At 37.7% G+C, this 23,039-nt stretch overlaps 1 protein-coding gene across 2 annotated transcripts in view; it reads left to right on the forward strand.

Moving 5' to 3' along the window:
* Window positions 1-23,039, forward strand: part of LOC106876185 (protein-L-histidine N-pros-methyltransferase CARNMT1-like) — a 182,716-nt gene that overhangs the window by 4,723 nt on the left and 154,954 nt on the right. The gene's annotated exons all lie outside the window — the stretch shown is intronic.

Here is a 23,039-nt window from a genome sequence, read left to right on the forward strand (position 1 = left end):
GCTCCCGAAAGGACGAAAAGCAATGTTGACCTCAGTGGGATTTGAACTCAGAATGTAGAGTTGGAACGCCCAAAGGAGGACGCCCAAAACTGAGCAAGATGGTGTGAGGGCGGTTGCTATGGCATTGAGGTAGATCCGTTCACAGGGACAAAACCCGGATTTAAAACACTGGCTGCTGATGATGATGATAATCTCTTCAAGACAGTGACCCCAACATATCATAATCCAATGAGAAATAAAGAAAGATAAAGTAGAAGAAAGAAAAGATAAGGTAGCTGATAGAAGACTTAAGAAATTTTTTTGATTTAAAAACATTAACATCTTCGTTCTTTTGTGTCAATACTGTTTTTCATGACAGACTATTTAAAGAAATTAAATAAAAATACTGAAATTGATAAAGAACAACCAATCTATTCAGTTGTATTATGTTGATATAGTTAGAAAATGAAATATTTTAATGTAAAATATGTGTTTGGTGAAAACTGTCATTGATGATTGGTTGGAAATTAGTAAAGAGTAAAGACCCCCTTAGGTCATGAACAACCATGGGATTGCACCTAGAAAGTTCCCCTTTGAAGCACAAATCCAGGCAAGGTTGTTTATGGAAGACCGGCAGTCACCCATGCATACCAGTCTCCCTTCCTCTCCACACCACCGATGTTATCCAAGGGAAAGGCAAAGACCGACACAGCTTGGCACCAGTGATGTTGAAACTCATTTCTACAGATGAGTAAACTGGAATAACATGAAATAAAGTGTCTTGTTCAAGAATACAACACAGCCTGGTCCAGGAATTGAACTCACTACCTCATGAACCCAACGCTCTAACCACTGAGCCATGCACCTTCTTGAGCTTTTACTTTTAAATTACTGTGCTCTCCCGGTGGAGGCGCAATGGCCCAGTGGTTAGGGCAGCGGACTCGTGATCATAGGATCGCGGTTTCGATTCCCAGACTGGGCATTGTGAATATTTATTGAGCGAAAACACCTAAAGCTCTACGAGGTTCCGGCAGGGGATGGTGGCGAACCCTGCTGTACTCTTTCATCACAACTTTCTCTCACTCTTACTTCCTGTTTCTGTTGTGCCTGTAATTCAAAGGGTCAGCCTTGTCACACACTGTTTCATGCTGAATATCCCCGAGAACTACGTTAAGAGTACACCTGTCTGTGGAGTGCTCAGCCACTTGCACGTTAATTTCACGAGCAGGCTGTTCCATTGATCGGATCAACTGGAACCCTCGACGTCGTAAGCGACGGAGTGCCAACACACACACAACACACTGTGCTCTTCCAGATTCACTTCGTTAATAATTTAGCATCCTTAATGCTCAAAATTGTTTTAGGTGTTTATTGACTGCCTTTAGACAGCCAATTAGACACCCCATCCTCTAGGGGTTAATACTGATCACATTGCTGACCGACCCCTGTTAATGACTTTCTCAGTTCATCTATCTGACAAATTTTGAACTCAGCTCATCAATACAGTTCAACAGGTCTGGGTACATGGAGTAAATAAAATCATAACATAAACAATTAAATATAAAAAATAATAATTTCTTAAAGTATGTGTTAATCCCCATGTACCCAGACTTTGTGGACACCCTGTATATTGACAAAAAACAAGATGAGGACAAATATCTATCAACTGTAAATAATGTAAATAATCAGCTCATTAATCTCTACTACTAATCTTTGTAGATCTCAGGATGGGAATTGCTGTATTAGGACCTGATTTGAGGAAAATTTGGCTGCTATTTCTAGCAGATTGAGCAACCAAATTGAAGCTTCTTCATTGAGCTTGTGGTTTCTGATTCTTAACTCTTTAGCATTTAAACCGGCCGTATCTGGCCCATTCTTCTACCTGCTTTGTGTTCAAAATGGCTCGATTTGGTCTTTCATGCCGATCCTACAATGTCATTCTAAAAATAAACGTTCACATCATCAAAATCAATATAATGCATGATTAATTCAAAGCATTGTAATTAAATACCAAAGCATTAATGTAATTAAATGCCAAAACATTTAAGGGATCTCCATGGAGTTGGGTTGATGTTTTCAAGAAACAACTTGACCTTTTGCTATCCAAAGTTTCAGAAGAACTGTATCAAAGCAGGAGACTCAAAAGATGGCATCAGTGTTAAACACCCCCCTTCACCGAAAGCCAATCACAAAGTTGGCCATTAAAGGGGTGATTACACTGGCAGTGCTCCAGCATGGCCACAGCCTTATGGCTGAAACATGTAAAGGAATAAAAGAATAAAATAAGCTCTTTATGTGATAGAGAAATCTGAATGCTAAAGGTTTCATAGGCGTAGGAGTGGCTGTGTGGTAAGTAGCTTGCTTACCAACCACAATGGTTCCGGGTTCAGTCCCACTGCGTGGCATCTTGGGCAAATGTCTTCTACTATAGCCTCGGGCCAACCAAAGCCTTGTGAGTGGATTTGGTAGACGGAAATTGAAAGAAGCCCATCGTGTATATATCTATATATATATGTGTTTGTGTGTCTGTGTTTGTTCCCCCAACGTTGCTTGACAACCAATGCTGGTGTGTTTATGTCCCTGTAACTTAGTGGTTCGGCAAAAGAGACCGATAGAATAAGTACTAGGCTTACAAAGAAGAAGTCCTGGGGTCGATTTGCTTGACTAAAGGCGGTGCTCCAGCATGGCCACAGTCAAATGACTGAAACAAGTAAAAGAGTAACCATTTTATCTGAAACATTATATTGTCAGTAGTTTATTTGGTTCTTATTTTTATCAAGGAAGAATGGAAAATAATTCCTACCTTTGGCAGAATTTGAGCTTTGGACAGTAAGGCATTGAATTACAAAAAGTAAGCCTGTATGATGTCATTGGACTTACAAGAAATAGCAGCCAAATTCCACTTAATTACACTGAAGGTGGTAATTCAGCATGAGGCATAATTGCCCCACTATCACCAACACGAAAAACACCCCCCCCCCAAAAAAAAAACTTATTTTAAAAACTCTGCTACCTTTAAACTCCTTACCTGTCCTAGGTATCACATGTAATACACAGGACATATTTTTCTGGTATCCATGCATCGTATATAATACACAATCCCAATTTTTTTTCCAATCACTAGAGTAACTTGAGACTTATGAAAGAAATGTACTCAAAATGTACATTATTTACATTATTTATATTTGACGGATATTTGTCCTCATCTTGTTTGTTGTTAACACAACGTTTCGGCTCTCCAGCCTTCATCAGGTGTCTTGGAGGAATTTCGAACCTGGGTTCTCATTCCTAAGGTATTCTTTTTTTGATGTTATTATTATTATTATTATTGAGTGAGAGAGCAGTGCATGCCATCAAAGTGACACTGGGGTAAAATATACGAAGCCCAGTATACCCATCATGACCACCCGTCTGATAAGGGTACACCAGGCACATGCACCACAACCATAGTGATCTCATATGAAGATAAACAGCGCATGACCTCGCAGGTGGGGCCTAGTTAGAATTTTCTTCATGTCGAGTAGCCCATCCCGCTCAAAAGGTCCCTGAATAAGGTTTGTTTAAGAATGTTGAGCAAAACACCCATGTTTCCAAAAGTGAATTATTCAAATCCCAAAGAATTCCTCTCAACACATGGCTATGATGATCCCCCACTACTTCTGCTCATGATCAGAGATGCACATATTTAGTAGCCATGTAGATCTGTTTGCAAGAACCTGCTCTGCCCTCATCTCTCTCATAGTTATCCCCTGGTACCCTAACATGAAGCTGACCCATCACCTATCCCAGGGCTTGTAGTCCTGTAAATTGCATGGTGACCTCAATAGTGTGGATGGCACAAAAAAGCACCCAGTCTATGCTATGCAGCAAGCTGGCAGAATCGTTAGCATGCTGAGCGAAATGCTTAGCAGAATATCGTTTGCCGCTATGTTCTGAGTTCAAATTCTGCTAAGGTTGACTTTGCCTTACATCTTTTCAGGGTCGGTAAACTAAGTAGCAGTTATGCACTAGGGTCAATGTAATCGACTATCCCCTGCCCCCAAACTGCAGGCTTTGTGCTTATAGTAGAAAGGATTATTAAAAAGGACACCCAGCTGTAAAAACCATGCCAAAGCAGACATTGGAGCTTGATCCAGTCCTTGGACATATTGTTTCCAGTCAAACTGTCCTACCCATGATAGTCTGGAACATGGATATTAAATGATGAGATACAACAAGGATTAGTATATTCATGTTTGAATCTGCCAGGACATATTAAGACTGAATACGGTAGTTTTTCTTTTGAATCTCCCTGTTTACCGTACACATGACAGTTATTTATTATTGGTTGGTAGATGTCAGCACACGTCAGCAAATAATTTTTTTTGCTTAAATTATAACAAGTCACAAGCTTGTTAGATTCATTAGTCTGGGGTAGCTTTGGTTGGGAAGAAACAAAGATGTCGAAACACCAGGTGTCCTAAAAGTCACCATATGCAAATAAATCAACTGTGTTATGCACATACATTTGTGTGAAAGGAGAAGCAGTTTTCCTGTGATGAAATACAACAGCATTTCACACGTTCACATTCAAATCTGTCGGAATGTATTAAAAATAATTGTGTGGGTCTTCGGTTTTGATTCTTGCTGTTTACTGTGTACGCAAGATGATTTATTATTAGTAAATAATTTGTTTGCTAAAATTACAGACTAAAGCCATGAATTCTTGTTAGATTCATTAGACCAGTGCTACTCAAAGTGGTGGTCCGTGGACTGGTGCCGGTCCGTGAGCTATCAGCTGCCAGTATGTGGTGAGTTTCCAGAAAAGAAAGAAACCTTATAAAATGCTTATGTAATATTGTATTATTTGTTTACTAGATAAAAAAAAAAATGTCAACTTTTTTAATATTCATTACATATATTGTTTCTAGTATAAATTGATATTACTAAGAAATATTACCGGTCCCTGGCACATTGGAAAAAAAAAAACTGCCAGTACACCACATCAGATAGTTTGAGAAACACTGCATTAGACCATTGTAGTTTTGACTGAGGAGACAATGATGTTGAAACACTGGGTGTTTGAAAGACCTCTGAAAGGTACTGATGAGTCAAGTGTATTATGAATACACATTTGTCTGAAAGTAGTTGTTCTCCATTGATAAGATACAGAGAAACATCAGTGATTAGCATATTAATGTTCAAAAAGAATGATATATAAATGATTGTTTTGATTTTTGACTGTTTAGCATGCACAAAGTAATTTATTAAATGCTTTACATATCCACAGTGTTGTACTTGTCTTGCAGGCTACTTGAGCTGAGACTGTGTATTGGAACTACATTGTGGAAGAGCCATTTAATAACACATAAAACCGTTAAATTCACTTCAAACTTGCATTTATTTTATGAGGTGTCAAACTTGTTGCTCAGTTTGCAGTCTAGGACTGACACGTTTCAAACTCTAACTATGTCAGCAACATGGTTGCAGTTGTACAGTAAAATGTTTAATACTTCATGAAATATATTTAAATTTAAAGTAAATTTAACAGCTTTGTATAATATTAACTGGCTTTCTCATTAAACCTTTTGCTACCAACCAGTTTCAAACTATCCCTGATTCTGTTATATAAATTTCCTGTTTAACCCTTCAGCATTCAGATTACTCTGTCAAAATTAATACTTACTTGTTTGCACTATTTTGAATTAATCCTGCATTATCTTGCAGCTTTGAGATTTTCATAATGTCATCATCATCATCCTATATGTATCCTCATGGAGGCGCAGTGGCCCAGTGGTTAGGGCAGTGGACTTGCGGTCATAGGATCGCGGTTTCAATTCCCAGACCGAGCGTTTTGGGTGTTTATTGAGCGAAAACACCTTAAGTTCCACAAGGCTCCGGCAGGGGATGGTGACGAACCCTGCTGTACTCTTTCACCACAACTTTCTCTCACTCTTTCTTCCTGTTTCTGTTGTACCTGTATTTCAAAGGGCCAGCCTTGTCACACTCTGTGTCACCTTGAATCTCCCCGGGAACTACGTTAAGGGTACACGTGACTGTGGAGTGCTCAGCCACTTGCATATTAATTTCACAAGCAAGCTGTTCCGTTGATTGGATCAACCGGAACCCTCGTCATCGTAGCCAATGGAGTGCCAACCAACCATATGTATCTCCAAACCATGAACTATGAAATAACTATTTTCAGCATATCAAACTTCGATATGTCAATAAACCACTATCGTTCCTGAAAGTTGTTTTTAATATCTTCTATGAACTGCTCAAAGCTTACTAACTTCCTACATCTTGATCCTTGGATCTTACCCTTACACATATATATATATATATATATATATATATATATATATATATATATATATATATATATATATATATATATATATATATATATATATATATATATATATATATATATAGGCGCAGGAGTGGCTGTGTGGAAAGTAGCTTGCTTACCAACCACATGGTTCCGAGTTCAGTCCCACAGCGTGGCACCTTGGGCAAGTGTCTTCTACTATAGCCTCGGGCCGACCAAAGCCTTGTGAGTGGATTTGGTAGATGGAAACTCAAAGAAGCCCGTTGTATATATGTATATATATATGTGTGTGTTTGTGTGTCTGTGTTTGTCCTCCTAGCATTGCTTGACAACCGATGCTGGTGTGTTTATGTCCCCGTCACTTAGCGGTTCGGCAAAAAGAGACCGATAGAATAAGTACTAGGCTTACAAAGAATAAGTCCCGGGGTCGATTTGCTCGACTAAAGGTGGTGCTCCAGCATGGCCGCAGTCAAATGACTGAAACAAGTAAAAGAGTAAAAGAGATATATATATATATATATATATATGCATATTTATATATACACACAAACACACACAGGAACATAATTTAATATCCATCTTCCATGCTGACGTGGGTTGGATAGATGTTTCGTCAGGATCTGGTGAACCACAACACTGCATCATGATCCATGTTAGTTTTGGCATGATTTCTACAGCTGGATGCCCCTTCCTAACACCAACCACTTTACAGTGTGTAATTCGCATTTATACACACACACACACACACATCTTTTTCTATGTCTCTGCTTCTTTCTATCTATCTATCTATCTATCTATAAATGTATGTAAATGTATACATACAAACAGCAGGTGTGGCTGTGTTGTAAGAAGCTTGCTTCCCAACCGCATGGTTTCAGGTTCAGTCCCACCACATGGCACCTTGGGCAAGTGTCTTCTACTATAGCCTTTGACTGACCAAAGCCTTGTGAGTGGATTTGGTGGATGGAAACTGAAAGAAGCCCGTCATATATATGTATATGTGTGGATGGAAAATAAAAGAAGCCTGAGATTGCTAACCACTACACACATTTTTTTCTCTCCTATTTTTCTGTGTTCCTTTCTGTGGAAGAGCGTAGGCTCGAAACGTTAAAGACTTTTTCAATTCCCGAGTGTTATACTAATACATCTGTTTGTTTTCTTCACCACCTGTCTTCGTCTTTTGTGTTTTTGTGAATTCTCCCTATATATATGTATATGTGTCTGTGTGTCTGTGTTTGTCTCCCACCATCGCTTGACAACCGATGTTGGTGTGTTTACGTCCTTGTAACTTAGCAGTTTGTCAAAAGAGACTGATAGTATAAGTACTAGGCTTAGAAAGAATAAGTCCGGGGACTCGATTTGTTCGACTAAAGGCTGTGCTCCAGCATGGCCGTAGTCAGATGACTGAAACAAGTGAAAGAATAAAATATATATAAAGATATAACTATATTCATATATGCACATGCAAAAATGGGTCTTGAAATATTGGAAGTTTTTCACCTTCCCATTCAGTTGTGTATTGATCTGTTTATTGAACTGGTTCTCACATGACACCTGTGCACACACACACACACACACACACACACACACACACACGCCTCACACATTCATAGAAGCTTTCTCTCCCCTGTTTCCCCCTCTGCCTCACCTTTCCCATTCCTTCTTTTCTATTCCAGTTTTCTATGGATTCATCTCCATATTTTGTCTTGTGATTAAGTACCTCCATCTACACACTGGCTCCCTCCACACACACACACATACGCACACAATCTTCTTTTCCTTCCCCCCCACCCCTTGACTTCTTTTCCTTACACGCCCTGTTTTTACTTACAATTGAGCTTCTCGTTCAACACACAATTACACAGGTATACAGGTGTGTATATATGTGTGTATATATGTATGTATGCATGCACCACCCAGATACGCGTTTATGTACCTACAAATTTATGCATGTACTCCTTATCTTACCTGTAAACAATTTACCATTGTATATTCTTTTATTCTTTTACTTGTTTCAGTCGTTTGACTGCGGCCATGCTGAAGCACCACCTTTAGTCAAGCTAATTGACCCCAGGACTTATTCTTTGTAAGCCTAGTATTTATTCTATCGGTGTCTTTTGCTGAACAGCTAAGTTACAGGGACATGAACACACCAACATTGTTTGTCAATCGATGGTAGGGGGACAAAAATACACACACACACACACACACACATGACAAGCTTCTTTCAGTTTCCGTCTACCAAATCCACTCACAAGGCTTTGGTCGGCCCGAGGCTATATTAGAAGACACTTGCTCAAGGTGCCACGCAGTGGGACTGAACCTGGAACCATGTGGTTGGTAAGCTAGCTATTTACCACATAGCTACTCCTGTTTTTTTTCCTCATTCATCATCATTTGATGTCCGTTTGCCATGCTGGTATGGTTTTGTATGAATGCTCTTGTGGGTGTGTCTGTCTTTCTGTCTGTCTGCATCTCTCTTGCTCTCTCTCTTTATATACATTCATTCATGCATGCATGCATGCATGCATACATACATACATACATACATACATACATACAGGTGTAGGTGTGGTTGTGTGGTAAGAAACTTGCTTCCCAACCACATGGTTCCGGGTTCTGTATCACTGTGTAGCACCTTGGGCAAGTGTCTTCTATTATAGATTTGGGCCGACCAAAGCCTTGTGAGTGAATTTGGTCAAATGAAAGAAGCCCATTGTATATATGTATATCTATGTGTGTGTGTCTTAGTGTCTCCTCACGCTGCTTGACAACCGGTGTTGGTGTGCTTATGTCCCCATTACTTAGCAGTTCGACAAGAGAGATGATGGAATAATTACTAGGTTTAACAAAAATAAGTCTGGCGGGGTTGATCAATTAATTTGACTAAAGACTCTTCATGGCTGCAGTCTAATGACTGAAGCAAGTACAAGGTAAAAGATATATATATATATATATATAAAAACACACACATACACACACACACACACACACACACACACACACACACACACATTCATTCATTCGTATGTATTAGAGAGTTACTAACTATAATTCTGTTCAAACATGGCAAAGCATATAACAGTTTCTGTTGAGCAATATAACCTACTCGAAAATTTGAGAAATTATTGTGCCTAATTTGCATACTTGAGGTTTGAATATTTAATTAGCTAATTTGCATATTTAATCAGCTATTTACATGTGATACTGTGTACCTGCAAAGGGATGAAGAGTCCGTTGGAGTCCTTTGGGATTTGAACTTTGGATATCAGGGAAAGAAATCTAAATGTTATTTGACAGGCATCATCATCATCATCATCATCATCATCCTCATCATCATCATTTAACATCCATCTTCTGTGGTGATGTGGGTTGGATGGTTTGACAGGAGCTGTAAGCTGGAGGACTGCATAAAGTATCACTTTCTGTTTTGGTACACTAATTGCCAAAGTGATTTCTAGGAATTTTATAAACACACACACACACAAAAGCAGAAATGCACATACACACATATACACATGTGCTTGCATACCACAAATGCATATACACATACAATGTATACATACACTCATACATGCAACAAACATGCATACCACACAGATGTACATGCACACACAAGCATACTTACAGTGGTGAGCTGGCAGAAACGTTAGCACACTGGGCGAAATGCTTAGCGGTATTTCGTCTGTCTTTACGTTCTGAGTTCAAATTCCGCCGAGGTCGACTTAGCCTTTCATCCTTTCGGGGTCGATTAAATAAGTACCAGTTATGCACTGGGGTCGATGTAATCGACTTAATCCCTTTGTCTGTCCTTGTTTGTCCCCTCTATGTTTAGCCCCTTGTGGGCAATAAAGAAATAACAAACATACACACACATATACACACACACACAAACATTCATGTTATACACACAGACATAAAACATACACAACCATATACATACATGCACACATACACATACATGCAAATACATATATGTAATTATTCTGTTACTTAACATTGCTGTATGAAGTTTTCTTAATTACATCTAATTACATTTTAATTAAAGGGGTAATCAGTTCTATCATACACATACATACCTACACATGTGCATACATACACACACATACACATAAACATACATCCACACACTCTGGTACACAAACACCTGTATGTGTGTTTACATCTGTGTGTATGTATGTACACATGCATGCATCAGTTTCAAAATTTGGCACAAGGCCAGCAATTTCGGCAGAGGGACAATATATTGATTACATTGACCTCCAGTGTTCAACTGGTACTTATTTTATCGAGTCCGAAAAGCTGAAAGGCTAAGTTAACCTTGGCAGAATTTGAACACAGAAGGCAGCGAGCTGGCAGAATCGTTAGAATGCTGCATGAAATGCGTCACAGTATTTTGCCTGTCACTACGTTCTGAGTTCAAATTCCGCCGAGGTTGACTTTGCCTTTCATCCTTTTGGGGTTGATGAAATAAGTACCAGTTACGCATTGGAGTCAATGAAATTGACTATCCCCTTCCCCGAATTTCAGACCTTGTGCCTATAGTAGAAAAAAAATAGAGAATAAAATGTTTTGAATGGTACAACAATGCACTATAATACAAAAAATGGACTATATACCTGTTGTAATTTAGTTATCCATTGTCCAATGATATTTCGGAATACAATTTCTTCTTCAGATATTCTTAGATCGAGTCTCTGCTATAATTGGTTTTCAATGGCTTTTTTTAAAAATTTTGTTTTTACTCTCCTAAAAAAAAAATGGCCCTTGTAACTACACCCAATTTACACCTAATTTTCTTAGTGACAACCAACAATGGAGCATGGTACCTTTTTAAAGACTTGCCCAAGACAAACAAATGTAAAGTATAGTGTCTTGTTTTTGGCAACAAACTTGTATTTACATTATTTATATTCAACGGATACTTGCCCTCATCTTGTTTGCTGTTCACACGTTTCGTCGAATGTAAATAATGTACATAATTTCTCGTCTCTTAAATATAGAACTGTATAATAGGTTAGATAGGATGATGTCTATATTGCAATATTACAATAACCAACAATATGTTGTGCATGTATAGTAATATTATGGACATGAAATTAGCATTAGCTTATCTCACTCTTTCTTGTGGAACCCTAGGGTTTCAGGGAACTCTGGTTGAGAAATGCTGGCATAGAAGATTCTTACAAGAAGCTGATAGCTTCTATTATGTAGGTGATCTGTGAAGGTGTGTGGGTTAGCGGCTAGGATATTCAGCTCATGATCGTAAGGTTGTGAGTTCAGTTCCCAGCAACACATTGTCTCCTTGAGCAAGACACTATATTTCACATTGCTCCTGTCCATTCAGTTGGCAAAAATGTGTAGTACCTGTAGTTACAAGGGCCAGCCTTGTCACATTCTATGTTACCCTGAATCCTCATGAGAACTATGTTAAGGGTACGCATGCCTGCAGAGTGCTCAGCCATTTGCACATTAATTTCATGAGCAGGCTGTTCTGTTGATCGGATCAACTGGAGTATTTATTGTAACCGATGGAAACAAACTGCTTACCACACAGCCATACCTGCACTTTTTGGAGCAGGTATGACTCCTCCAATGGAACACAGAGAAGCTGAGAAAAAGCAGAAAAAACACAACAAAAACCCTGTACAAGAAGAATCAAATGGATCGTGCAAAAGAGGAGATTGCACTAGTGTGGAACATGTAATGTATATGAAGGATGATGTTTGGGTAAAAATGTGCCAAATTAGATCCTAGAGGAAGGAACCTTCAGCACCGGAAGACATGGGTAAAAGCAGTGGGAGCTGATCTCAGGATGTTGGTTCTCAGGAAGGAGATGACAAAAGACTACAACAAGTAGTAAAATGGTGTATTGGAGTAAACATGCCTCACCCCTCTACCAGCATGAAAAAAAATGGATGAAAAATGATGATGATATATTATGGTGATGTAATGTTTCCTGGTTTTCTTGTTTTTTGTTTTTGTTTTACTTTCACTTTGGAAGTTAAAGAGAGGGAAATCTGGTTGCAATATGTGTGTGTGTATAGTGAAAGAAAACCTTCAATTTGAAGTTAAAACCTGTATTTCTGTGTATTTGTGACTCTGTGTGTGTGTGTGTTTATATATGTATATCTGTCTATATATGAATGTATGTATATGTATATATATAGATGTGTGTATGTGTGTGTGTGTATATATATATATATATATATATATATATATGTATATATATATATATAATGAATTTGTGTCCATATGTTCATTTTTGTGAGAAAGCTTTCAGTTTTGAAACCAGAATCTGGGTGTAATTATATATGTATATTTGTATGTTCCTATGCCTGCATATGTTTGTGTATTTATTTGTGTATATGTGTGCATGTAAGAGAGATAAAGAGGGAGAGAGTGAGAGAAAGCTGTCAATTTTAGAAGCCAAAATATGGGTAGAAATATATTGTGTGTGTATATGTGTGTTGTGTTTCTGTGCATGTCTAAGTATGTGTGTGTAGGTGGTGTAAGGCTCTTTCAGTTTTGTATCTAAAACCTGGTTGTAATTATATATGCTTCCATGTATTTGGGTGAAGGTGTCGGAGATGTAAAGAGTACGAGCTTTCAATTTTAGGGTTAAAAATTTGCATGCAATTTTGTGTCTCTGTATGATGTGTGTGTTTATGTGCATCTGTGTGTTGGTGTTGTGTGTATGTATATTTATATATTTCTCCATATGTGTGTATATGTATTTGTATATATGTGTGTGTATACAATATATATTTGTTTCTGCATATGTATATGTATATATCTGTGTATATATATGTGTGTGTGCAGGCATGAAATTTGGTATTAATATTTTTGATTGATAACTGATGAAGAATTAGAGTCCTGCAGTCTGTCCTCAGTGTATATTTTATAGTATTTAATGCATTTTTGATTTATGGAATAGCTGAGTACCACACATCCCAACTTTTATATATATATATATATATATATATATATATATATATATATATATATACACGTTTTGTGCACGCGTGTGTGTGCGAGCGTGTATGCAGGTATGTATATATTTTTGGACGAATGTGTGGGTGAGCATGTGTGTGTTTCAAGTGAGGGTGGATGAGTATATACATATAGTGCATGTATGTGGGTGTGCAGACGCACATGTGTAAGTACGGATTGGTGCACTTACGCGAATACTATGGACATTTTTACTCCCTTACCTTTATTCCCTCCCCTCACTTGGCGGTCATTCTAATAGCTCTTTTGTCTTAATAACGGTCAATCACATAGTAATTTCCCTTTGTTTAACGGTCTTAGCATCTTTTATGATGGCCAGATAAGTGAAGAGATGGCGGCGTGGGTCTCCACCCCGACATCCGAAACTCAGAGTTTTACCATGGCTACCGAATAATTGTCACATATTATTTACAGATAAATTCCTCTATTTACATAATATTGAGGTCTCTTTCTTTCTTTTGTTGTCTTACCTTTTCTATCAATACACACACACACACACTCACACTCACACACACACACACACACACACACACACACACACACACACACACACACATATATAAGGGATGAAAAGCAAAGTCACTCTTGGCGGAATTGGAACTCAGTGTAAAGACGGATGAAATGCTGTTGAGCATTTTGCTCGGCATGCAAACAATTCCGCCAGGTAGCTGTGTTATATCCACCAGCTTGATGCCTTATATCCACCAGCTCATTGCCTTATATCTGCCAGCTCGCTGCCTTATATCTGTCACCTTGCTGTCTTATATCTGCCAGCTTGCCATAATAATAATTCTTTCTACTATAGGTACAAGACCTGAAATTTTGGGGAAAGAGGCTAGTTGATTACGTCGACCCTAATACTTGATTGGTACTGACCCCGAAATGATGAATGCATTGACCTCAGTGCTCAACTCTGCTTACTTTATCGACCCCAAAAAGATGAGAAGCAAAGTCAACCTTGCAAGAATTTGAACTCAGAATGTAAAGACTAATGAAATGCTGTTAAGGATTTTGCCCAATGTGCTAACAATTCTGCCAGCATGCCGGCTTAATGATAATAATAATAATAATAATAATTTTTTGTATTTGCCACCAGGGTAACAGGTGAGGGGACAGTAGAAAGACAGACATAAAATGTGGGAATTTACATAGAAGGGAATGATATAAAAAAGAAGCAACAAAAAAACTAGAAAATATACATGGTATACAGTATAAATAGTGGAGGCGCATGGCTTAGTGGTTAGGGTGTCAGCACCATGATCGTAAGATTGTGGTATCGATTCCTGGACCGGGCGACGCGTTGTGTTCTTGAGCAAAACACTTCATTTCACGTTGCTCCAGTCCACTCAGCTTGCAAAAGTGAGTAACGCTGCGATGGACTGGTGTCCCGTCCAGCTGGGGATACATACCCCATTGAAACCGGAAAGCCGGGCCCATGAGCCTGGTTCAGCTTTAAAATGGCGCATTTATTTATCTTTTTTTATATAGTATAAATAAAAGGAAAAATGTATACAAAGTATACATCAGTAAAAAAAAAAAAAAGAAAAAGCAAGGGTGATATAAGATAAATGGTTTCTAAACATAGTCACAAAGGCAGAAATTTTGTGGGAGAGAGAACACTTGAGTCTATCAATACCTTGGTACTTGACTGATAGAATAAGTACCAGCCAAGTACTGGTGTTGATATAATCAGTAATTATGATGAGAATGATGATGATGATGATAATGGTGGTGGTGATGATGATGATGATGATGATGGAGGTGAAGTTAAAAATTTAAAAGGAAGCAAAAAGCTGCACCCCCCGGCAAAAGTATTGTTTCAGCATGAAGTTCAGTTCTGCCAATAATGGTGTGTATTGGTTCTATTGATCTCATCTGTTACCAATGTTCGCGCGCGCGTGTTTGTTCGTGTCATATATGTGATGCATGTATGTATGCATGCATATATATATGTGTGTGTGTATATCTTTATATGCATGCATATATCTCTATATATGTCTCTCTCTCTCTCTCTCTATATATATATATCTATATATATATATATGTGTGTGTATATATATATATATATATATATATATATATATATATATATGTATATATATATGTATATATATAGGTATATACATATGTGTATATATGTATATATATACATGCACAGATACATACATATGTACATACGCACGCTTGCACACAATCTAGTTCCATGCCAACAAGCGCCATACTCTATTGGCATTGTATAATCTTCTCCTTTATGTCATGTGACCAAACACAATTTGATGTCATTGATTCTTCTCACACTGCATTCACTTCGGTTTCATTCATTATGTCCTCATTCATGCTGCTCCTTCAGATCATCTCTTTTTCTCCCTCCCCCACACTTTCTGCCTTTTCTTCTTCCTCGTCCTTGTTGTTGTCATCCTCCTTCTCCTCCCCCCTTTGTTGCTATTCTTCTTTCTTCTTTTACCTTTGTTGTTGTTGTTATTGTTGTTCTTTTTCTTCTTGTTCTTCTTGTTCTTCTTGTTCTTCTTGTTCTTTTTGTTGTTGTTGTTGTTCCTCTTCTTCTTCTTCTGCTGCTGCATCGTCTTCTTCTTCTTCTTCTTCTTCTTCTTCTTCTTCTTCTTCTTCTTCTTCTTCTTCTTCTTCTTCTTCTTTCCCCTCCTCACCTGACCACCCCTCCTGCATCGGCAGTGATAAACTTCACAGGTATGGAAGTGCTGCCAGGCAGGGGCTGTTCTACACGGACAAATGCACAGCAATGGAAACCATACTGCACACACACACACCATGTCCAAACGTTACTGACCTGCAGTGAACAAGTGACATCATGTGTAGGATAAATTTGGCTTTTGGTCAAGCCTGTCATGAGCAGGTGTGTTCCTTTGTTTCTTTCTATCAAAATTCCCTGACACATCATTACATGACTTGCGGGGGGCTTTGGTTGAAGACACTTGCTGAAGGGGCTTTGATGTGGCGAGTGAACTTCTCAACCACATTGTGCCTGTGTGTGGATACCTGAGTGTACCTGAATCTCAACATTATGGTTGTAGTCAAGTATCGTTGGCATACAGGTATTGTTGTTCATTTACCAAAATTCTGCAGAAACATGTGTGGCGGCGAACTGGCAGAGACGTTAGCACACCGGGTGAAATGCTTAGCGGTATTTTGTCTGCCGCTATGTTCTGAGTTCAAATTCTGCCGAGGTCGACTTTGCCTTTCATCCTTTCGGGGGTCGATTAAATAAGTACCAGTTACGCACTGGGGTCAATATAATCGACTTAATCTGTTTGTCCCCTCTGTGTGTAGCCCCTTGTAGGCAGTAAAGAAATCAGAAACATGTATGGTCATGAGTGTTGGGGTAGGGGTTGGAAGTTGGGCGTGTATATTACCTTGCTTGAAAAGAAAGAGTTAAGGGCTGATTACAGGAAGGGCTTTAATGGCCCTAGGAAAAAATATCTGCCTCTGCGAATTCTGTCTTACCCATGCAAGCATGGAAAAGTGGATGTTAGATGATTATTATGATGATGATGATGATGAAATGGTGATACACACACACACACACACACACACACACACACACACACACACACAGTATCATCAGTATTATTGCTTAATGTCCATTTTACCACACATGCATTGAACCATATATGTGTGTGTGTGTATATATATTTGTGCATATACATACATATGGGTAGGGCTCTCTCTCTCTCTCTCTCTGTATGTATATATATGTGTGTATATATATATATACATATATATATACATGTATATATATATATATATATATATATATATATATATATATATATATATATATATATATATATATATATGTATATATATATACACATGTGTATATATATATACATGTATATATATATACACATGTGTATGTATGTATATATATATATATATATATATATATATATATATATATATATATATATACATACACATGCACATAGATTGATATCTATGTTTATATGTGTGCATATACTTCATCGTCATTGTTTTTATTTCTATGTTTTCCTTAACTACGAGAGATCACCAATGGTGATTTTTATACATATTTATACACACACACACAAACACACACACAGACACACACAGGCACACACACACACACATGCATACTTTTATTTCAACATTTACCATGCAGGTATGAGTTGGACAAAACTTCTTCAGGTAGCATTTCGTTGCTAGATGTACTTCCTGTTGCCAAGCCTTGTCTTCAGTAAGATATGCAGAGACATGCCTTAACGTGCCACGCTACTGAGCTGGCGAATCTTTTGTTTATGTGGGGCATAAACAATGTCACAATTACTACCCTAGTCTTTTCAGTAGGAAGATAGACTGAGACATATACAGACGTAGGCATGTACACACATGCACCATCATTATCATTACATCTATTTCTCCATGCTTGCATGAGTTGGATGGAGTTTATTGAGGCATGTAATCTAACTCTCACCCGTTTCCAAGTAAGGTATTTTGTTGTCGGTTGTTTTCATGCAGAGCATTGCAAATAAGTAATACTGCTTGTACGGCAATGATAATTGTCTCACAACTATCCTGTGATGTGAGGGCAAGGCGACACAAACACACACATCTATATATCTACATCTATCAAAATATACCATACGCATACACACACATGCACATATCTATATACTAGCTTAAAAGCTGCACTCCTGCAGAGGGCTAATTGTGCCTGTGGCCTGAAACTAAAAGGAGCAATAATAATAAAGCATTTATTGATACCCTACCAATATGGTATTATCCTACCAATATGGTATTACTTTAAATTTAGTTTAAATGAAAAACTTGTGAAGTTCACAAATTTTTGGAATTCTTTTAAAATTTTAATTTTCAGCTGATAGCATATAATAAATCTTCATCCAGACTTGATCCCAATGCTAGATGTTCAAGAACCAAATGAAGAGCAGATTTTCAATCCTGGGATCATCCTGATTCCAAAAAGGTATAATATGTCTATGTAGAACAAATGTAGACTGAGATACAGGGGTCCTGGATGGACGAACAGACAGATTTAGAAGCTGGAAACTGAAAGAAGTCCCTTGTATAAATACATACATACATGCATATATATATATATATGTATGTATATATATATATATATATATATATATATATATATATATATATATGTGTGTGTGTGTGTCTTTGTGTCTGTGTTTGTCTCCCATCACTGCTTGACAACTGTTGTCGGTGTGTTTACATTCCAGTAACCTAGCAGTTCAGCAAAAGAGACCAACAAAATAAGTACCAGGCTTTAATGAAAAAAGCTCCTGGGGTTGATTCATTCGACTAAACAACCCTTCAAGGCTGTGCCCCAGCATGGCCACAGTCTAATGACTGAAACAAGTATAACATAAAAGATATATAGGTATAGATAATTATATATGTGTAATTATATATATGTAATTATGTACATATATATTTATATATATATACACATACACACACAAATGCATTTATATATATTGTGTATGTTTGCATAATCAATATTTAAAATGTGTATTGCATATAATCAATAGTTAACCATCTAGTCTCTAACCTATACTGACCTATCTGCTTCATAATCAATACTCTAAATGTCTCACGTACAATTGGTTGCTATAAGCTGACACAATTCACTCCTTTCATTTGAGTTTTGCTTTTGTATTTTGTTCCACGTGACCCCCTAACTGTGATTAAAAGGTGACCTGGAAGAGAGGGATCATCAAATGTGGTATCAGAAACATTATATTAACGAATCCAAACACCAAGTATCTGGTGACATAATATTCTTGTAATTAATTCTCTGTCTATCTGTTTGTCTTTCTTTAACCTTTAACCTTTTACTTGTTTCAGTCGAACAAATCGACCCCCATTCCTCTTTTTTTCCTTTTTAAAGTCTCCTACTTATTCTATTGGAAACTTTTTGCTGAACCGCTAAGTTACAGGAATGTAAACAAACCTCTGCGCCTACACATACACACACACGCATGCACGCATGCACGCACAAGTCTTCGGCCACCTTAAACTACTGTAAATTTCCACTAATTGCCAACTTAGAAGTAGATGTTTCACATTGCATTTTTTACAGATGAAACATTGGCCCCGTTGGAGTCATTTCCATACCTAATCATTATATTTTGTAGTAGGGGTTCTGAATGAGAGGGAAGGATGCGAGACAACCACCAAAACTGGCTGTGCAAAAGTTTTCAGCCAGCTCACATAAATCAATCCAGATAAAGTGTTTTAAAACAGAAAAACGTCTATAATGAAACATTCCGGTGGCACGTAAAAGCACCCACTACACTCTCGGAGTGGTTAACGTTAGGAAGGGCATCCAGCTGTAGAAACTCTGCCAAATCAGATTGGAGCCTGGTGTAGCCATCTGGTTCACCAGTCCTCAGTCAAATCGTCCAACCCATGCTAGCATGGAAAGCGGATGTTAAACGATGATGATGATGATGATGATGAATGTACAGTTCAAGAAGTTACTGTACATTCTTAATACTTCGTGTGGCTTCCCTTAGCTTGAAAAATTGCTCCAATGAGCCTGGGAAGAGATGCGTACAAATCCTTCACCATCTTCACAGGTACCTGATGCCATTATCTGTGGCTGAGCTCCCACAACTCTTCAAGACTGCGTGGATTCTTCTTACGAACTCTTCTCTTTAATTCTGTCCACATTTGCTTACTGATATTTAAGTCAGGGCTCGGAGCTGTCTAATCTTTCGATATTGTAACATCTTCATTATTGAGACTCATGCATGCAATCTGCGGCATGGAGCTCCGTCATGCTGAAAAATTTTACTTTTATCCAAGTCTGGTATCAAACTATCCTTCAGCAACTGTATGCTAAACTGTTATATAATATATATATATACTAGCAGTATAACCTGACCTTGTCTGGGTGTGACTCATTATGCCCTCTACGATAAGTCTTGCTAGCTGAAAATCAACTAAAAAAGAAAGCCTTACAACGAAAAAACCCCTATGATGTAAATATGTTCATAATTCAAAAGACGATGAAATTAATAGGGAAACTCTGAAGGCTGTTTTGCGTAAAATTATTAAGCATACGTAAATTTCATCCGTGTAATTGGCTATAGAAATGCTTGTGCAAAACAACTTTTTGCGCTGCCCTGATTATACATAGCAGGGTAATCCCTTTTCACAGGAGCTAGGATGGCAATTTGTGATGAAGTAATTGCTGGCGATCTGTTGCTAAACAGTTTTGCCAGAATTCTATCAGATTGGGCAGAAGGTGTTGATGCACCATTTTGCATTATGTTCAAAGTAGCTACTGGAATGTGGTGAATTGCTGCAGTCTGTGGCTGTCATTTTAAACCGGTTGCTGTCTTTCCCCAGCAAACTCTCTTCTTTGGAGGCATAATCTATGTATATATTAAACAGAACAACAAAAGTTATAATAGATGGCAGGGTCGGTACTTTTCATATATCTGTAATTTTTCAGATTAACACCCGCACGATTACCCAGCCCTAATCCTAAACCAAATCCTAACACTAACCCTAACACTAACCCTAAACCCTAACCATAACCCTGACCCTAAAAAAATGTAACCGTAACATTAATTCTAAACCCTAAGCCTGACCCTGAAACCCTAGCCCTAACACCCTAGTGAAAATCGTGGTAAATTTACAAAACATTGACGAACATGAGTTATATTTTACTGAATGTATGCTTTTGAGAGAGCGAGAGAGGAAGAGGTAGAGAGGGGGAAAGAAAGGAATAGGGGTAGTTAAAAGTTTTCTTATGACTGCTTCTCTTCACTGCCTATTACTTCATTAGAAATCTAAGGATGCACATAAGCACATAATAGAGAAAAATGAAACAAATATGGACGACTTGCTCCGAAACACCACCGAGTGGGGAACACTTCTCAAAAATAACCTGCAGTTGTTTCCTTCAAAATTCCTACATGCTTGAAATGTACATACATCAAGGTACATTTGTACAAAATTTCATGAAAAAATATTCATTTTCCTGGAAGTTAAGAGGAATTTAAGTGGAATTTCCGAATATTGTACCCCACCCCCTTCCAAAACACTTTCACCGAAAATTTTTGTATATTTGGAATCTACATAATAAATAATATATGCATAGAAAATTTCATAAAAAAATATTCATTTTTATGAAAGTTATGACCTTCCAAAGTTGGGGGATACAACTCTGTAGTTATGCCATCAATGTTTTGTAAATATACCACGATGTGAATGATTGTTTACTTGCACGTGTATACGTTTGAGAGAGTGAGAGAGGAAGAGGGGGAGAAATGAATAGAGATTGAGAGCAATGTGTATGTTGTTGTCACAGGTCATGTATGTGTGGTTGTGTGTGTTTTTACGTATCTATGTTATGAAAAATAAGTAAAGAATACTGAGATGAAAGTTTAATCTATGACGTTGTATGTATCACTTTCTCTCTCTCTCCCTCTCTCTCTTTTACTTTTACTCTCTATATTTTTATGTTGAGCGCGTGTGTAAGAATGGCGTTCCAGGTAACAGGGATGAAATATAAAAGTTGCTAGAAACAACAGCCAAATCTCCCTTAAATCACACAAAGTAAACGAAATTTAAAAATCTAATTACTGCACTGAAAAGTTCAGATCGAGAAAATTCCATTGATGTAAAAATTTTTACGAAAAAGTGGAAAATGTGGATTTCTATAAACATTCAAAAAGGCTTCACACAAACACACAATTTCAGATTTATATATTAAGATATATATATATATATATATATATATGTGTTTGTGTGTCTCCCCCCCCCCCCCCACCGTCACTTGACAACTGATGCTGGTGTGTTTATGTCCCCGTAACTTAGTGGTTTGGCAAAAGAGACCAATAGAATAAGTACTAGGCTTACAAAGAATAAGTCCTGGGCATGATTTGTTCAACTTAAGGCAGTGCTCCAGCATGGCCACAGTCAACTGATTGAAACAAACAGAAGAATAAAAGAATACAAAAGACCCACGCACGCATACACACTCATCCATCCTGGTTTGCAAAATGGTTTACCTTTAATACAACAAGCGCATAACAGATTCTATATACTTCAAACGCAAAAATATAATTAGCAATTTTTAGGTTTTTGTTAAAAACGTAAAACTAAAAAGGAAAGAGAAAAATCAAAGTTATCTCATCAGATAACGAGGATGAAAATTCATTACTTTTTTGTCATTACATATTGAAAATCCATAGAAACAAATGGGCAGATAGCCCAATTAGTTTTATGCGACAATGTTGTGACTACATGAACTAGTTCGTTATTTTTAACATGCTTATGATGAAACAGATTTTATAGTTAATACTATGTGTAAAACTGAAGCTGTCTCATTATTCTAGATTGATTACTTGAGAGATTGGTAAAACATGAAGCTGATAGCTTCACCGTCATTGTGTTAACATTTAGTTTTTTTTTTTTTTTTTGCATTCTTGAGTGTGGATCAGATGAGATCCATCTGGGCAGATTTTTGGCGACTGGATGCTCTTCCTGTTGCCAATCTTTGTCTGTTTCTATGCAAATTAGTGTTTTCCCTTTGGCCAGACATGTTTTTGTAGGAAGTTGCAAACGAACGTCCTGGTGAAGTTTGTTCACAATTGGCATGTAATGTCAAGACAAGAACACACACACACACACACACACACACACACATACACATGCATGCACACATGAATGTACACATGCACAGGCACAGGCACATGCA

This window comes from Octopus bimaculoides, chromosome 8, assembly GCF_046866305.1.
Source record: "Octopus bimaculoides isolate indiv1 chromosome 8, ASM4686630v1, whole genome shotgun sequence".
Lineage (NCBI taxonomy): Eukaryota > Metazoa > Mollusca > Cephalopoda > Octopoda > Octopodidae > Octopus > Octopus bimaculoides.